At 51.4% G+C, this 15,184-nt stretch overlaps 1 protein-coding gene across 3 annotated transcripts in view; it reads right to left on the bottom strand.

Moving 5' to 3' along the window:
* Positions 1-5,294, bottom strand: part of LOC140400060 (histone H2B-like) — a 67,317-nt gene extending 62,023 nt beyond the window's left edge. For 2 of the 3 annotated variants that reach the window (XR_011938020.1, XM_072489542.1), the window contains exon 1: positions 5,209-5,288. The gene's annotated coding sequence lies outside the window, so the exon portion shown is untranslated. Of the gene's footprint in view, positions 1-5,208 lie in introns of all 3 variants that reach the window. The other variant, XR_011938019.1, reaches the window with a different exon arrangement.
* Positions 5,295-15,184: the final 9,890 nt, after the last annotated feature.

The raw sequence follows: 15,184 nt of genomic DNA, 5'->3' as shown, positions 1-15,184 counted from the left end.
AGAGAGTGTGTGTGTATGAGTGGGTGCTTTATCCTCACTGTCACTCTCTGGTACATAACATATATTTTACTGCTTACTGCTCAGTTAATGGTTTATGAGTGTGTGCGTGAGTGAGAGAGTGTGTGTGAGATTCTCAGTGATGTCTAAAACCTTGTAATATTCAGTTAACGGTGTGTGTGTGTGAGAGAGAGAGTGTGAGCAGAAGAGTGTGTGTGGGTGTCAGTTTTAAGATCATAAGACCATAAGACATAGGAGCGGAAGTAAGGCCATTCGGCCCATCGAGTCCACTCCACCATTCAATCATGGCTGATTTCAACTCCATTTACCCGCTCTCTCTCCTTAGCCCTTAATTCCTCGAGAAATCAAGAATTGATCAACTTCCGTCTTAAAGACACTCAACGTCCCGGCCTCCACCGCCCTCTGTGGCAATGAATTCCACAGACCCACCACTCTCTGACTGAAGAAATTTCTCCTCACCTCTGTTCTAAAGTGACTCCAAAGAACAAAGAACAAAGAAATGTACAGCACAGGAATAGGCCCTTCGGCCCTCCAAGCCCGTGCCGACCATACTGCCCGACTAAACTACAATCTTCTACACTTCAAAGAACAAAGAAATGTACAGCACTCCCTTTTATTCTAAGGCTGTGCCCCCGGGTCCTAGTCTCCCCTGCTAATGGAAACAACTTCCCTACATCCACCCTATCTAAGCCATTCATTATCTTGTAAGTTTCTATTAGATCTCCCCTCAACCTCCTAAACTCCAATGAATATAATCCCAGGATCCTCAGACGTTCATCGTATGTTAGGCCTACCATTCCTGGGATCATCCGTGTGAATCTCCGCTGGACCCGCTCCAGCGCCAGTATGTCCTTCCTGAGGTGTGGGGCCCAAAATTGCTCACAGTATTCTAAATGGGGCCTAACTAATGCTTTATAAAGCTTCAGAAGTACATCCCTGCTTTTATATTCCAAGCCTCTTAATGTTAAAGTGTACAAACTCAGCAATAGCATGATGGGAAAAATAGCCAATTCATGTAACCAAGTGTAGGACAGCTGTGTCAGCTAAGTGCCAAGATCAGACCCTGACAAACTAGACAAAGCTAAGAATCCACATAATTGTATCATACAAGGCCAGAAGAGGGAAAATAGTGCCTGACCTTATTAAAACCTGATAACAAAGCCACGATCTAGGAATGTCCTAATAACACAACCTCCTCATGTCCTAGGTTCATCTGCGTCAAGGCATCATGAGGGCAGAGGTAAAAACAAAATAGGACCACGTCTTAAACCCTCTAAAGACAAAATACTGCAAATAAGCCGAGTCAGGGTCTTTCCATGACAACATGTTTGATCAGAAGTTATGACTGTATTGACATTTTTGAACAAGGTCTGTTTTTGTAAAATGATACAGCTTTTGTATAAATATTGAACGTTTTCTCCATGTCTTTGCGAGCTTGAGAAAGAATGAGCAGGTTTACCTTAACAGCTCTCTCTCTCTCTAACCTGTAGCCATCTGCATGCAGACTTTGGTCAATAAAGACAAAGTTAGTTTTATCGAAACCAAGGTGTAAAGTTGTTTTTGTCGCAGTCTTGAAGTAGGAAAGATTTTAAAAGACGACATTGCATTTGCATGAATGACAACATTGCATTTGCTTTCTTAATTACGGACTCAACCTGCAAGTTTACCTTTAGCGAATCCTGGACCAGGACTCCCAAGTCCCTTTGCACTTCAGCATTATGAATTTTGTCACCGTTTAGAAAATAGTCCATGCCTCTATTCTTTTTTCCAAAGTGCAAGACCTCGCACTTGCCACATTGAATTTCATCAGCCATTTCTTGGACCACTCTCCTAAACTGTCTAAATCTTTCTGCAGCCTCCCCACCTCCTCCATACTACCTCCCCTCCACCTATCTTTGTATCATCGGCAAACTTAGCCAGAATGCCCCCAGTCCCGTCATCTAGATCGTTAATATATAAAGAAAACAGCTGTGGCCCCAACACTGAACCCTGCGGGACACCACTCGTCACGGGTTGCCATTCCGAAAAAGAAACTTTTATCTCAACTCTCTGCCTTCTGCCTGACAGCCAATCGTCAATCCATGTTAGTACCCTGCCTCGAATACCATGGGCCTTTATTTTACTCAGCAGTCTCCCGTGAGGCACCTTATCTAAGGCCTTTTGGAAGTCAAGATAGATAACATCCATTGGCTCTCCTTGGTCTAACCTATTTGTTATCTCTTCAAAGAACTCTAACAGGTTTGCGAGGCACGACCTCCCCTTACTAAATCCATGCTGACTTGTCCTAATCCGACCCTGCACTTCCAAGAATTTTTCTCCTCATTGTCTCTGTGATACATAAGGCATATATTAGTTTATGCTGCTCAGTTACTGATATGTTTGAGAGTGGGTGTGCGTGAGAGAGAGTTGGTGTGTGTGCAAGAGGGGAGTGGGCTTGCGTATGTGAGAGAGAGTGGGCGTGCGTGTGTGAGAGAGAGTGGGCGTGCGTGTGTGAGAGAGAGTGGGCGTGCGTGCGCGAGAGAGAGCGGGCGTGCGCGAGAGAGAGCGGGCGTGCGCGAGAGAGAGCGGGCGTGCGCGAGAGAGAGCGGGCGTGCGCGAGAGAGAGCGGGCGTGCGCGAGAGAGAGCGGGCGTGCGCGAGAGAGAGCGGGCGTGCGCGAGAGAGAGCGGGCGTGCGCGAGAGAGAGCGGGCGTGCGCGAGAGAGAGCGGGTGTGCGCGAGAGAGAGCGGGTGTGCGCGAGAGAGAGCGGGTGTGCGCGAGAGAGAGCGGGTGTGCGCGAGAGAGAGCGGGTGTGCGCGAGAGAGAGCGGGTGTGCGCGAGAGAGAGCGGGTGTGCGCGAGAGAGAGCGGGTGTGCGCGAGAGAGAGCGGGTGTGCGCGAGAGAGAGCGGGTGTGCGTGAGAGAGCGGGTGTGCGTGAGAGAGAGCGGGTGTGCGTGAGAGAGAGTGGGCACGCATGAGAGTGTGGGTGTGCGTGAGAGAGTGTGGGTGTGCGTGAGAGAGAGTGGGCGAGCGTGAGAGAGAGTGGGCGAGCGTGAGAGAGAGTGGGTGTGCGAGCGAGTGAGCCTATGTGTATTTAACCCTCATTGTCTCTCTTTGATATATAACACATATTTTGCTGTTGCTGCTCAGTTACTGGGGTGTGTGGTGAGTGTGTGTGAATGAGAGTGAGAATCTATTTGACCATCACTGTCTCTGTGATATATGATGCATATTTTACTGCTCACTGCTCAGTTACTGTTGTGAGAGTGTGTGAATATGAGAGTATGTGAATATGAGAGTGTGTGTGTGAGAGAATGTGCCACTGTGTGTTTGGGAGTGTCTGAGTGTGAGAAATAGTCTGCGTGAGTGTGTGTGTTTTACCTTCATTGTCTCGGTGATAAAAAACACATATTTTACTGCTCAGTTACTGGTGTGCGAATGTGTGTTTTACCCCCACTGTCCCTCTGCGATATAAAACGCATATTTAACTGCTTACTGCTCAATGACTGGTGTGTATGTGTGTGTGTGTGAGAGAGAGTCTGTGAGAGAAGGAACAAGAGTGTGAGAGAGAGAGCGTGAGTGTGTGTGTGTGAGAGTTAAAATATGTGAGTGTGTGCGCTTTACCCTCACTGTCCATGATGCATAACACATATTTTACAGCTTACTGCTCAGTTACTGCTGTCTGACTGAGTGAGAGAGTGTGAGTGAGAGAGTGAGTGCATGTTTTACCCTCACTTTATCTCTGTGGTATATATCACATATTTAATTGATTACTGCTCAGTGACTGGTGTGTGTATCAGAGGGAGAGTGTGTGTGTGTGTGAGAGAGAGTGTGTGAGTGAGTGTGTATTAACCTCACAGTCTCTCTGTGATATACAATTAATATATTCTTGATTACTGCTCAGTTATTGATTTGTGAGTGTGTGGGAGAGACAGTGCGTGGGTGTGTGAGAGTGTGTGAGAGACAGAGTGTGAGTGAGTGTGTATAAACCTCTCTGTTTATGTGTGCGATATATGACATATTTTACTGCTTAATGCTCAGTTAATGGTGTGAGAGTCCCTGTGATATATACTGCATATATAGTGCTTCCTGCTGAGTTACTTGTCAGTGAGCATGTGCATGAGAAAACGTGAGTGTGTGTTTTACCCTCACTGTCTATTTATGATATATGGCATATTTTACTGCTTCTTGCTCAGTTGTTGGTGTCTGAATGTGTGAGAGTGTGTTTTCCACGGTAGCTGTCTGTCTCTGTTATAAGTGTGAGGGGAAAAATTAATTTGATTCTCTAACTCCTCTCTCTGTGCTTGCATTTGTAGCTGTCTGTCTCTGTTATGGGATTCTGGGTTTAATCTCCGTCTGTAATATTATTTACAGATACATGAGAGGACAGGTAATCTCAGTCTGTCCACCTCTCTGATGTGCAAGATTTTACTGTATTTTCTGTACTTGTCAATATCTGTTTTGTGAGTTAAGGGTGAACATTCTGTTCAGTATTGATCCTCCATTATTACTTTTAGTGATAACATTGATATGTTAAATGATCTATTTCCATGTCTGGTTCATGAGAATGACACTGTACCATTATATCTGAGATTGTGTGAGATATTTGGATTGGAATTTAATATTTTGTTTTGCGAGGTGTCTCGGTAGAAGTTTATGATTAATTTGGCCCTTTTCAATAAGCTGTACTATCCGACCTTCCACTTGTATCAAAGGTTCACAACTTGTGAGAATGAAGGATGGCCTTACAATTTGATAAGTGTCCCTTTGGAGAACTATTTCAATGTATCATTTTTCTGTTAATGCCTTATTCAAGTGTTTTGCTTCTGATATATTTTAAACTAAGAAAGTTACAAAAAACTGCCAGTGGATACTTGCACATTGATTGCTGAATCTATAGCCTAATTAATACTATACTGATTACTTTACAGATGAAACGCTGTTGTCAAAAGTTGATCCAACATTACTTGAGAGAGTAGGGGTGAATTGTGAAAAATTATGCCACCTGTCCTCTCGTGTATCTGTAAATAATATTTACATTTTCTCCAGAAGTCCAGATTTACTTGAATTTCTTCAATTGGATAATGAGGACTGTTGGATTGGACATGTTTATCTGGGACTTGAGGTCTCTGCGAATCTGACTGCTTCTGCTCTGTGACGGTGGAGCTGATGTGTCTGTGTCTCTGCAATGTTGCATTAATATTGTACTTACAGTCAGTTAGAAGGAGACGGCTGCACATTCACGTTGCTGAGGAGTCATCATAATCATCTTGGAACTCCTCTTTTCATCTGTTGAACTAGGAAGAAGAAAACAAATTTCATGTAAGTTAGGGTCAGATGAGGCCAATGATAGATCAATCTATTCTTTCAACTGATAATCAGTAAAAGAAAGAAAATACTCCACGAATCCTATCCCAGAATCAGACAAATAAGCCAGGCCCAAAAAGAGCTCTCCCTTCCCCCCCCCCGCTCATTCCAAGTCCCGGAACAAGATCGTGCTCCGCTGCGCCTCTTGCAAACAGCGCCCGATTCTCCCTGAACTCCCCCCGAGTCAGTAATGATCTCTGAGCCTCTTTGCTCACACTCCCAGATGGAGGTGCTGCTGCAATGAGAACGCTGTTTCCTCGCTGACCTGGGCCCTGACATTGACATTTCCCTCAGCTTCAACAAAGCGATTCCACTCACTGACCAAATGGAGAATGTCTAGGGGAGCGGCTGCGCATGCGCTTAATCTCAGAGTGACGTCTCTGGGGCGTGGTTCACCGGGCATGCGCAGATCCCCGCAGCAATTCCGCATTGAGAATCAATGGGAGTATTCCCCATTTCACTGTCATCACATGTGGAGCAAAACCTCCTCTAGAGCCCGTGTTGGGGGGACTGTGTGTGTGGCTGCAAGTGGCCCTGCGCCCTCGGGCTCAACCAATCACCTTTGTAGCTGTGTGTTTGTCCCAATGAGAGATTCAATTTGCAGTCATTGCCTGCAGCTTGTTTGTTATTACTCTGTCACTCAGCCCCTCAAACTCACACTTTCTGCAAACTACCATTTCACTGAACCACAGCATTACTACACTGTGAAGGAGGCAATTCGGCCCATCGAGTCTGCAGCGACCCTCTGAAAGAGCACCCCAGCTCCGCCCACTCGCCGCCTTATCCCCATAAACCCGTAACCCCACTGAACCGACACACCCCTGGACACAGCGGGAATTCAGCATTGCCGACCCACCAAACCTGCACATCTATGGCCTGTGGGAAGAAATCGGAGCACCCGGAGGTAACCCATCCACACACACGGGGAGAACATGCAAACGCGAGACAGGCAGTCACTCAACGCGGGTCCCTGCCACAGTGAGGCAGCAGTGGAAATCACTGTTCCACCTCCGGGCTTACTCACTCCCCTGGTTTACACACTCACCTGGTTTACTCACTGTTGTGGTTTACACACTCACCTGGTTTATTCACTTCCCAGGTTCACTCACTCCCCCGATTCACTCACTCTCCCGGTTTACTCACTCTCCCGGTTTACTCACTCCCCCGGTTTACTCACTCCCCCGGTTCACTCACTTCCCCCGGTTCACTCACTTCCCCCGGTTCACTCACTCCCCCGGTTCACTCACTCTCCCGGTTCACTCACTCTCCCGGTTCACTCACTCCCCTGGTTCACTCACTCCCCTGGTTCACTCACTCTCCTGGTTCACTCACTCCCCTGGTTTACTCCGGTTCACTCGCTCCCTCGGTTCACTCGCTCCCCCGGTCCCCTCGCTCCCCCGGTCCCCTCGCTTCCCCGGGTTCACTCACTCCCCCGGTTCACTCACTCCCCGGCTTCACTCACTCCCCGGCTTCACTCACTCCCCCGGTTCACTCACTCCCCCGGTTCACTCACACCCCCGCTTCACTCACTCCCCCGGTTCACTCACTCCCCCGGTTCACTCACTCCCCTTGTTCACTCACTCTCCCTGTTCACTCACTCTCCCTGTTCACTCACTCCCCTGATTTACTCACTCCCCTGATTTACTCACTCTCGCGGTTCACTCACTCCCCTAATTTACTCACTCTCCTCGTTCACTCACTCTCCTCGTTCACTCACTCTCCTGATTCACTCACTCTCCTGGTTCACTCACTCCCCTGGTTTACTCACTCTCCTGGTTTACTCACTCCCCTGGTTCACTCACTCTCCCGGTTCACTCACTCTCCCGGTTCACTCACTCTCCCTGTTCACTCACTCCCCTGATTTACTCACTCCCCTGATTTACTCACTCTCGCGGTTCACTCACTCCCCTAATTTACTCACTCTCCTCGTTCACTCACTCTCCTGATTCACTCACTCTCCTGGTTTACTCACTCCCCTGGTTTACTCACTCTCCTGGTTTACTCACTCTCCTGGTTTACTCACTCCCCTGGTTCACTCACTCTCCCGGTTCACTCACTCTCCCCGTTCACTCACTCTCCCGGTTCACTCACTCTCCCGGTTCACTCACTCTCCCGGTTCACTCACTCCCCCGGTTCACTCACTCCCCCGGTTCACTCACTCCCCTGGTTCACTCACTCCCCTGGTTCACTCATTCTCCTGGTTCACTCACTCCCCTGGTTCACTCACTCCCCTGGTTCACTCACTCTCCTGATTCACTCACTCTCCTGGTTCACTCACTCCACTGGTTCACTCACTCTCCCGGTTTACTCACTCTCCCGGTTCACTCACTCTCCCGGTTCACTCACTCCCCCGGTTCACTCACTCCCCCGGTTCACTCACTCCCCCGGTTCACTCACTCCCCCGGTTCACTCACTCCCCTGGTTCACTCATTCTCCTGGTTTACTCACTCCCCCGGTTTACTCACTCCCCCGGTTCACTCACTCCCCCGGTTCACTCACTCCCCCGGTTCACTCACTCTCCCGGTTCACTCACTCCCCTGGTTCACTCACTCCCCTGGTTCACTCACTCTCCTGGTTCACTCACTCCCCTGGTTTACTCCGGTTCACTCGCTCCCTCGGTTCACTCGCTCCCCCGGTCCCCTCGCTCCCCCGGTCCCCTCGCTCCCCCGGGTTCACTCACTCCCCCGGTTCACTCACTCCCCGGCTTCACTCACTCCCCGGCTTCACTCACTCCCCCGGTTCACTCACTCCCCCGGTTCACTCACACCCCCACTTCACTTACTCCCCCGGTTCACTCACTCCCCCGGTTCACTCACTCCCCTTGTTCACTCACTCTCCTGGTTCACTCACTCTCCCTGTTCACTCACTCCCCTGATTTACTCACTCCCCTGATTTACTCACTCTCGCGGTTCACTCACTCCCCTAATTTACTCACTCTCCTCGTTCACTCACTCTCCTGATTCACTCACTCTCCTGGTTCACTCACTCCCCTGGTTTACTCACTCTCCTGGTTTACTCACTCCCCTGGTTCACTCACTCTCCCGGTTCACTCACTCTCCCGGTTCACTCACTCTCCCTGTTCACTCACTCCCCTGATTTACTCACTCCCCTGATTTACTCACTCTCGCGGTTCACTCACTCCCCTAATTTACTCACTCTCCTCGTTCACTCACTCTCCTGATTCACTCACTCTCCTGGTTTACTCACTCCCCTGGTTTACTCACTCTCCTGGTTTACTCACTCCCCTGGTTCACTCACTCTCCCGGTTCACTCACTCTCCCGGTTCACTCACTCTCCCGGTTCACTCACTCCCCTGGTTCACTCACTCCCCTGGTTCACTCACTCCCCTGGTTCACTCACTCCCCTGGTTCACTCATTCTCCTGGTTCACTCACTCCCCTGGTTCACTCACTCCCCTGGTTCACTCACTCTCCTGATTCACTCACTCTCCTGGTTCACTCACTCCCCTGGTTCACTCACTCTCCTGGTTTACTCACTCCCCTGGTTCACTAACTCTCCCGGTTCACTCACTCTCCCGGTTCACTCACTCCCCCGGTTCACTCACTCCCCCGGTTCACTCACTCCCCCGGTTCACTCACTCCCCCGGTTCACTCACTCTCCCGGTTCACTCACTCCCCTGGTTCACTCATTCTCCTGGTTCACTCACTCCCCTGGTTCACTCACTCCCCTGGTTCACTCACTCCCCTGGTTCACTCACTCTCCTGGTTCACTCACTCTCCTGGTTCACTCACTCCCCTTGTTCACTCAATCTCCTGTTTCACTCACTCCCCTGGTTCACTCACTCTCCCACTTCACTCACTCTCCCGGTTCACTCACTCACCTGATTTACTCACTCTCCCGGTTCACTCACTCTCCCGGTTCACTCACTCTCCCGGTTCACTCTCTCCCCTGATATACTCACTCCCCTGGTTTACTCACTCTCCTGGTTTACTCACTCTCCTGGTTCACTCACTCCCCTGGTTCACTCATTCCAATGGTTCACTCACTCTCCTGGTTCACTCACTCCCCTGGTTCACTCACTCTCCTGGTTCACTCACTCCCCTGGTTTACTCACTCCCCTGGTTTACTCACTCCCCGGGTTTACTAATTCCCCGGGTTCACTCACTCTCCTGGATCACTCACTCTCCTGGTTCACTGACTCCCCTGGTTCACTCACTCCCCTGGTTCATTCACTCTCCTGGTTCATTCACTCTCCTGGTTCACTCACTCCCCTGATTTACTCACTCTCCTGGTTCACTCATTCTCCTGGTTCACTCGCTGCCCAGGTTCACTCACTCTCCTGGTTCACTCACTCTCCTGATTCACTCACTCCCCTGGTTCATTCACTCCCCTGGTTCACTCACTCCCCTGGTTCACTCACTCCCCTGGTTCACTCACTCCCCTGGTTCACTCACTCCCCTGATTCACTCACTCCCCTGGTTCACTCACTCCCCTGGTTCACTCACTCTCCTGGTTCACTCACTCCCCTGGTTCACTCACTCCCCTGGTTCACTCACTCCCCTGGTTCACTCACTCTCCTGGTTCACTCACTCCCCTGGTTCACTCGCTCTCGTGGTTTACTCACTCCCCTGGTACACTCACTCTCCTGGTTTACTCACTCCCCTGGTTCACTCACTCTCCTGGTTTACTCACTCGCTCTGCTGGTTCACTCACTCTCCTGGTTTACTCGCGCCCCTGGTTCACTCACCCTCCTGGTCCACTCGCTCCCCTGGTTCACTCACTCTCCTGGTTCGCTCACTCTCCTGGTTCACTCACTCCCCAGGTTTACTCACTCTCCTGGTTTATTCGCTCCCCTGGTTTGCTCACTCTCCTGGTTCACTCACTCTCCTGGTTCACTCACTCTCCTGGTTCACTCACTCTCCTGGTTCACTCACTGTCCTGGTTCACTCACTCTCCTGGTACACTCACTCTCCTGGTTCACTCACTCTCCTGGTTCACTCACTCCCCTGGTTCACTCACTCCCCTGGTTCACTCACTCCCCTGGTTCACTCACTCTCCTGGTTCACTCACTCTCCTGGTTCACTCACTCACCTGGTTCACTCACTCCCCTGGTTCACTCACTCACTCTCCTGGTTCACTCACTCTCCTGGTTCACTCACTCCCCTGGTTCACTCGCTCTCCTGGTTCACTCGCTCTCCTGGTTCACTCACTCTCCTGGTTTGCTCACTCCGCTGGTTCACTCACTCACTCTCCTGGTTCACTCACTCCCCTGGTTCACTCACTCCCCTGGTTCACTCACTCCCCTGGTTCACTCACTCTCCTGGTTCACTCACTCTCCTGGTTCACTCACTCTCCTGGTTCACTCACTCTCCTGGTTCACTCACTCACCTGGTTCACTCACTCCCCTGGTTCACTCACTCCCCTGGTTCACTCACTCACTCTCCTGGTTCACTCACTCTCCTGGTTCACTCACTCACCTGGTTCACTCACTCCCCTGGTTCACTCACTCACTCTCCTGGTTCACTCACTCTCCTGGTTCACTAACTCTCCTGGTTAACTCACTCCCCAGGTTCACTCACTCCCCTGATTGACTCACTCTCCTGGTTCGCTCACTCTCCTGGTTCACTCACTCTCCTGGTTCACTCACTCTCCTGGTTCACTCACTCCCCTGGTTCACTCACTCCCCTGGTTCACTCACTCCCCTGGTTCACTCACTCCCCTGGTTCACTCACTCCCCTTGTTCACTCAAGCTCCTGTTTCACTCACTCCCCTGGTTCACTCACTCTCCCACTTCACTCACTCTCCCGGTTCACTCACTCACCTGATTTACTCACTCTCCCGGTTCACTCACTCTCCCGGTTCACTCACTCTCCCGGTTCACTCTCTCCCCTGATATACTCACTCCCCTGGTTTACTCACTCTCCTGGTTTACTCACTCTCCTGGTTCACTCACTCCCCTGGTTCACTCATTCCAATGGTTCACTCACTCTCCTGGTTCACTCACTCCCCTGGTTCACTCACTCTCCTGGTTCACTCACTCCCCTGGTTTACTCACTCCCCTGGTTTACTCACTCCCCGGGTTTACTAATTCCCCGGGTTCACTCACTCTCCTGGATCACTCACTCTCCTGGTTCACTGACTCCCCTGGTTCACTCACTCCCCTGGTTCATTCACTCTCCTGGTTCATTCACTCTCCTGGTTCACTCACTCCCCTGATTTACTCACTCTCCTGGTTCACTCATTCTCCTGGTTCACTCGCTCCCCAGGTTCACTCACTCTCCTGGTTCACTCACTCTCCTGATTCACTCACTCCCCTGGTTCATTCACTCCCCTGGTTCACTCACTCTCCTGGTTCACTCACTCCCCTGGTTCACTCACTCCCCTGATTCACTCACTCCCCTGGTTCACTCACTCCCCTGGTTCACTCACTCTCCTGGTTCACTCACTCCCCTGGTTCACTCACTCCCCTGGTTCACTCACTCCCCTGGTTCACTCATTCCCCTGGTTCACTCACTCTCCTGGTTCACTCACTCCCCTGGTTCACTCGCTCTCGTGGTTTACTCACTCCCCTGGTACACTCACTCTCCTGGTTTACTCACTCCCCTGGTTTACTCACTCTCCTGGTTTACTCACTCGCTCTGCTGGTTCACTCACTGTCCTGGTTTACTCGCGCCCCTGGTTCACTCACCCTCCTGGTTCACTCGCTCCCCTGGTTCACTCACTCTCCTGGTTCGCTCACTCTCCTGGTTCACTCACTCCCCAGGTTTACTCACTCTCCTGGTTTATTCGCTCCCCTGGTTTGCTCACTCTCCTGGTTCACTCACTCTCCTGGTTCACTCACTCTCCTGGTTCACTCACTCTCCTGGTTCACTCACTGTCCTGGTTCACTCGCTCTCCTGGTTCACTCGCTCTTCTGGTTCACTCGCTCTCCTGGTTTGCTCATTCCGCTGGTTCACTCACTCACTCTCCTGGTTCACTCACTCTCCTGGTTCACTCACTCCCCTGGTTCACTCACTCCCCTGGTTCACTCACTCCCCTGGTTCACTCACTCTCCTGGTTCACTCACTCTCCTGGTTCACTCACTCACCTGGTTCACTCACTCCCCTGGTTCACTCACTCACTCTCCTGGTTCACTCACTCTCCTGGTTCACTCACTCTCCTGGTTCACTCACTCTCCTGGTTCACTCACTCCCCTGGTTCACTCGCTCTCCTGGTTCACTCGCTCTCCTGGTTCACTCACTCTCCTGGTTTGCTCACTCCGCTGGTTCACTCATTCACTCTCCTGGTTCACTCACTCTCCTGGTTCACTCACTCCCCTGGTTCACTCACTCCCCTGGTTCACTCACTCCCCTGGTTCACTCACTCCCCTGGTTCACTCACTCTCCTGGTTCACTCACTCTCCTGGTTCACTCACTCTCCTGGTTCACTCACTCTCCTAGTTCACTCACTCTCCTGGTTCACTCACTCACCTGGTTCACTCACTCCCCTGGTTCACTCACTCACTCTCCTGGTTCACTCACTCTCCTGGTTCACTCACTCCCCTGATTCACTCACTCTCCTGGTTCGCTCACTCTCCTGGTTCACTTACTCTCCTGGTTCACTCACTCTCCTGGTTCACTCACTCCCCTGGTTCACTCACTCCCCTGGTTCACTCACTCCCCTGGTTCACTCACTCCCCTGGTTCACTCACTCCCCTGGTTCACTCACTCCCCTGGTTCACTCACTCCCCTGGTTCACTCACTCCCCTGGTTCACTCGCTCTCGTCGTTTACTCACTCCCCTGGTTCACTCACTCTCCTGGTTTACACACTCCCCTGGTTTACTCACTCTCCTGGTTTACTCACTCGCTCTGCTGATTCACTCACTCTCCTTGTTTACTCGCGCCCCTGGTTCACTCACTCTCCTGGTTCACTCACTCCCCTGGTTCACTCACTCCCCTGGTTTACTCACCCTCCTGGTTCACTCGCTCCCCTGGTTCACTCGCTCCCCTGGTTCACTCACTCTCCTGGTTCACTCACTCTCCTGGTTCACTCACTCTCCTGGTTCACTCACTCTCCTGGTTCACTCGCTCCCCTGGTTCACTCGCTCTCCTGGTTCACTCGCTCTCCTGGTTCACTCACTCTCCTGGTTTGCTCACTCCGCTGGTTCACTCACTCACTCTCCTGGTTCACTCACTCCCCTGGTTCACTCACTCCGCTGGTTCACTCACTCCCCTGGTTCACTCACTCCCCTGGTTCACTCACTCTCCTGGTTCACTCACTCTCCTGGTTCACTCACTCTCCTGGTTCACTCACTCACCTGGTTCACTCACTCCCCTGGTTCACTCACTCACTCTCCTGGTTCACTCACTCTCCTGGTTCACTTACTCCCCTGGTTCACTCACTCACCTGGTTCACTCACTCCCCTGGTTCACTCACTCACTCTCCTGGTTCACTCACTCTCCTGGTTCACTAACTCTCCTGGTTAACTCACTCCCCAGGTTCACTCACTCCCCTGATTCACTCACTCTCCTGGTTCGCTCACTCTCCTGGTTCACTCACTCTCCTGGTTCACTCACTCTCATTGTTCACTCACTCTCCTGGTTCACTCACTCCCCTGGTTCACTCACTCCCCTGGTTCACTCACTCCCCTGGTTCACTCACTCCCCTGGTTCACTCACTCGCCTGGTTCACTCACTCCCCTGGTTCACTCACTCCCCTGGTTCACTCACTCCCCTGGTTCACTCACTCCCCTGGTTCACTCACTCTCCTGGTTCACTCACTCCCCTGGTTCACTCGCTCTCGTCGTTCACTCACTCCCCTGGTTCACTCACTCTACTGGTTTACTCACTCCCCTGGTTTACTCACTCTCCTGGTTTACTCACTCGCTCTGCTGGTTCACTCACTCTCCTGGTTTACTCGCGCCCCTGGTTCACTCACTCTCCTGGTTCACTCACTCTCCTGGTTCACTCACTCCCCTGGTTCACTCAAAACCCTGGTTTACTCACCCTCCTGGTTCACTCGCTCCCCTGGTTCACTCGCTCCCCTGGTTCACTCACTCTCCTGGTTCACTCACTCTCCTGGTTCACTCACTCTCCTGGTTCACTCACTCTCCTGGTTCACTCACTCCCCAGGTTTACTCACTCTCCTGGTTTATTCGCTCCCCTGGTTTGCTCACTCTGCTGCTTCACTCACTCTCCTGGTTCACTCACTCACTCTCCTGGTTCACTCACTCTCCTGGTTCACTCACTCTCCTGGTTCACTCACTCTCCTGGTTCACTCACTCTCCTGGTTCACTCACTCTCCTGGTTCACTCACTCTCCTGGTTTGCTCACTCCCCTGGTTCACTCACTCTCCTGGTTTGCTCACTCCGCTGGTTCACTCACTCACTCTCCTTGTTCACTCACTCTCCTGGTTCACTCACTCTCCTGGTTCACTCACTCTCCTGGTTCACTCCCTCTCCTGGTTCACTCACTCTCCTGGTTTACTCACTCTCCTGGTTTGCTCACTCCGCTGGTTCACTCACTCACTCCCCTGTTCACTCACTCCCCTGGTTCACTCACTCTCCTGGTTCACTCACTCTCCTGGTTCACTCACTCTCCTGGTTCACTCACTCCCCTGGTTCACTCACTCCCCTGGTTCACTCACTCTCCTGGTTCACTCACTCCCCTGGATTACTCGCATCCTGGTTTACTTGCATCCTGGTTTACTCACTCCCCTGGTTCACTCACTCTCCAGGTTCACTCACTCCCCTGGTTCACTCACTCACTCTCCTGGTTTACTCACTCCCCTGGTTCACTCACTCTCCTGGTTTACTCATTCTCCTGGTTTACTCACTCCCCTGGTTCACTCACTCTCCAGGTTTACTCACTCTCCTGGTTTAC

Source organism: Scyliorhinus torazame, chromosome 24 (assembly GCF_047496885.1).
Source record: "Scyliorhinus torazame isolate Kashiwa2021f chromosome 24, sScyTor2.1, whole genome shotgun sequence".
NCBI lineage: Eukaryota > Metazoa > Chordata > Chondrichthyes > Carcharhiniformes > Scyliorhinidae > Scyliorhinus > Scyliorhinus torazame.
This window is presented reverse-complemented; position numbering and strand designations above follow the sequence as displayed.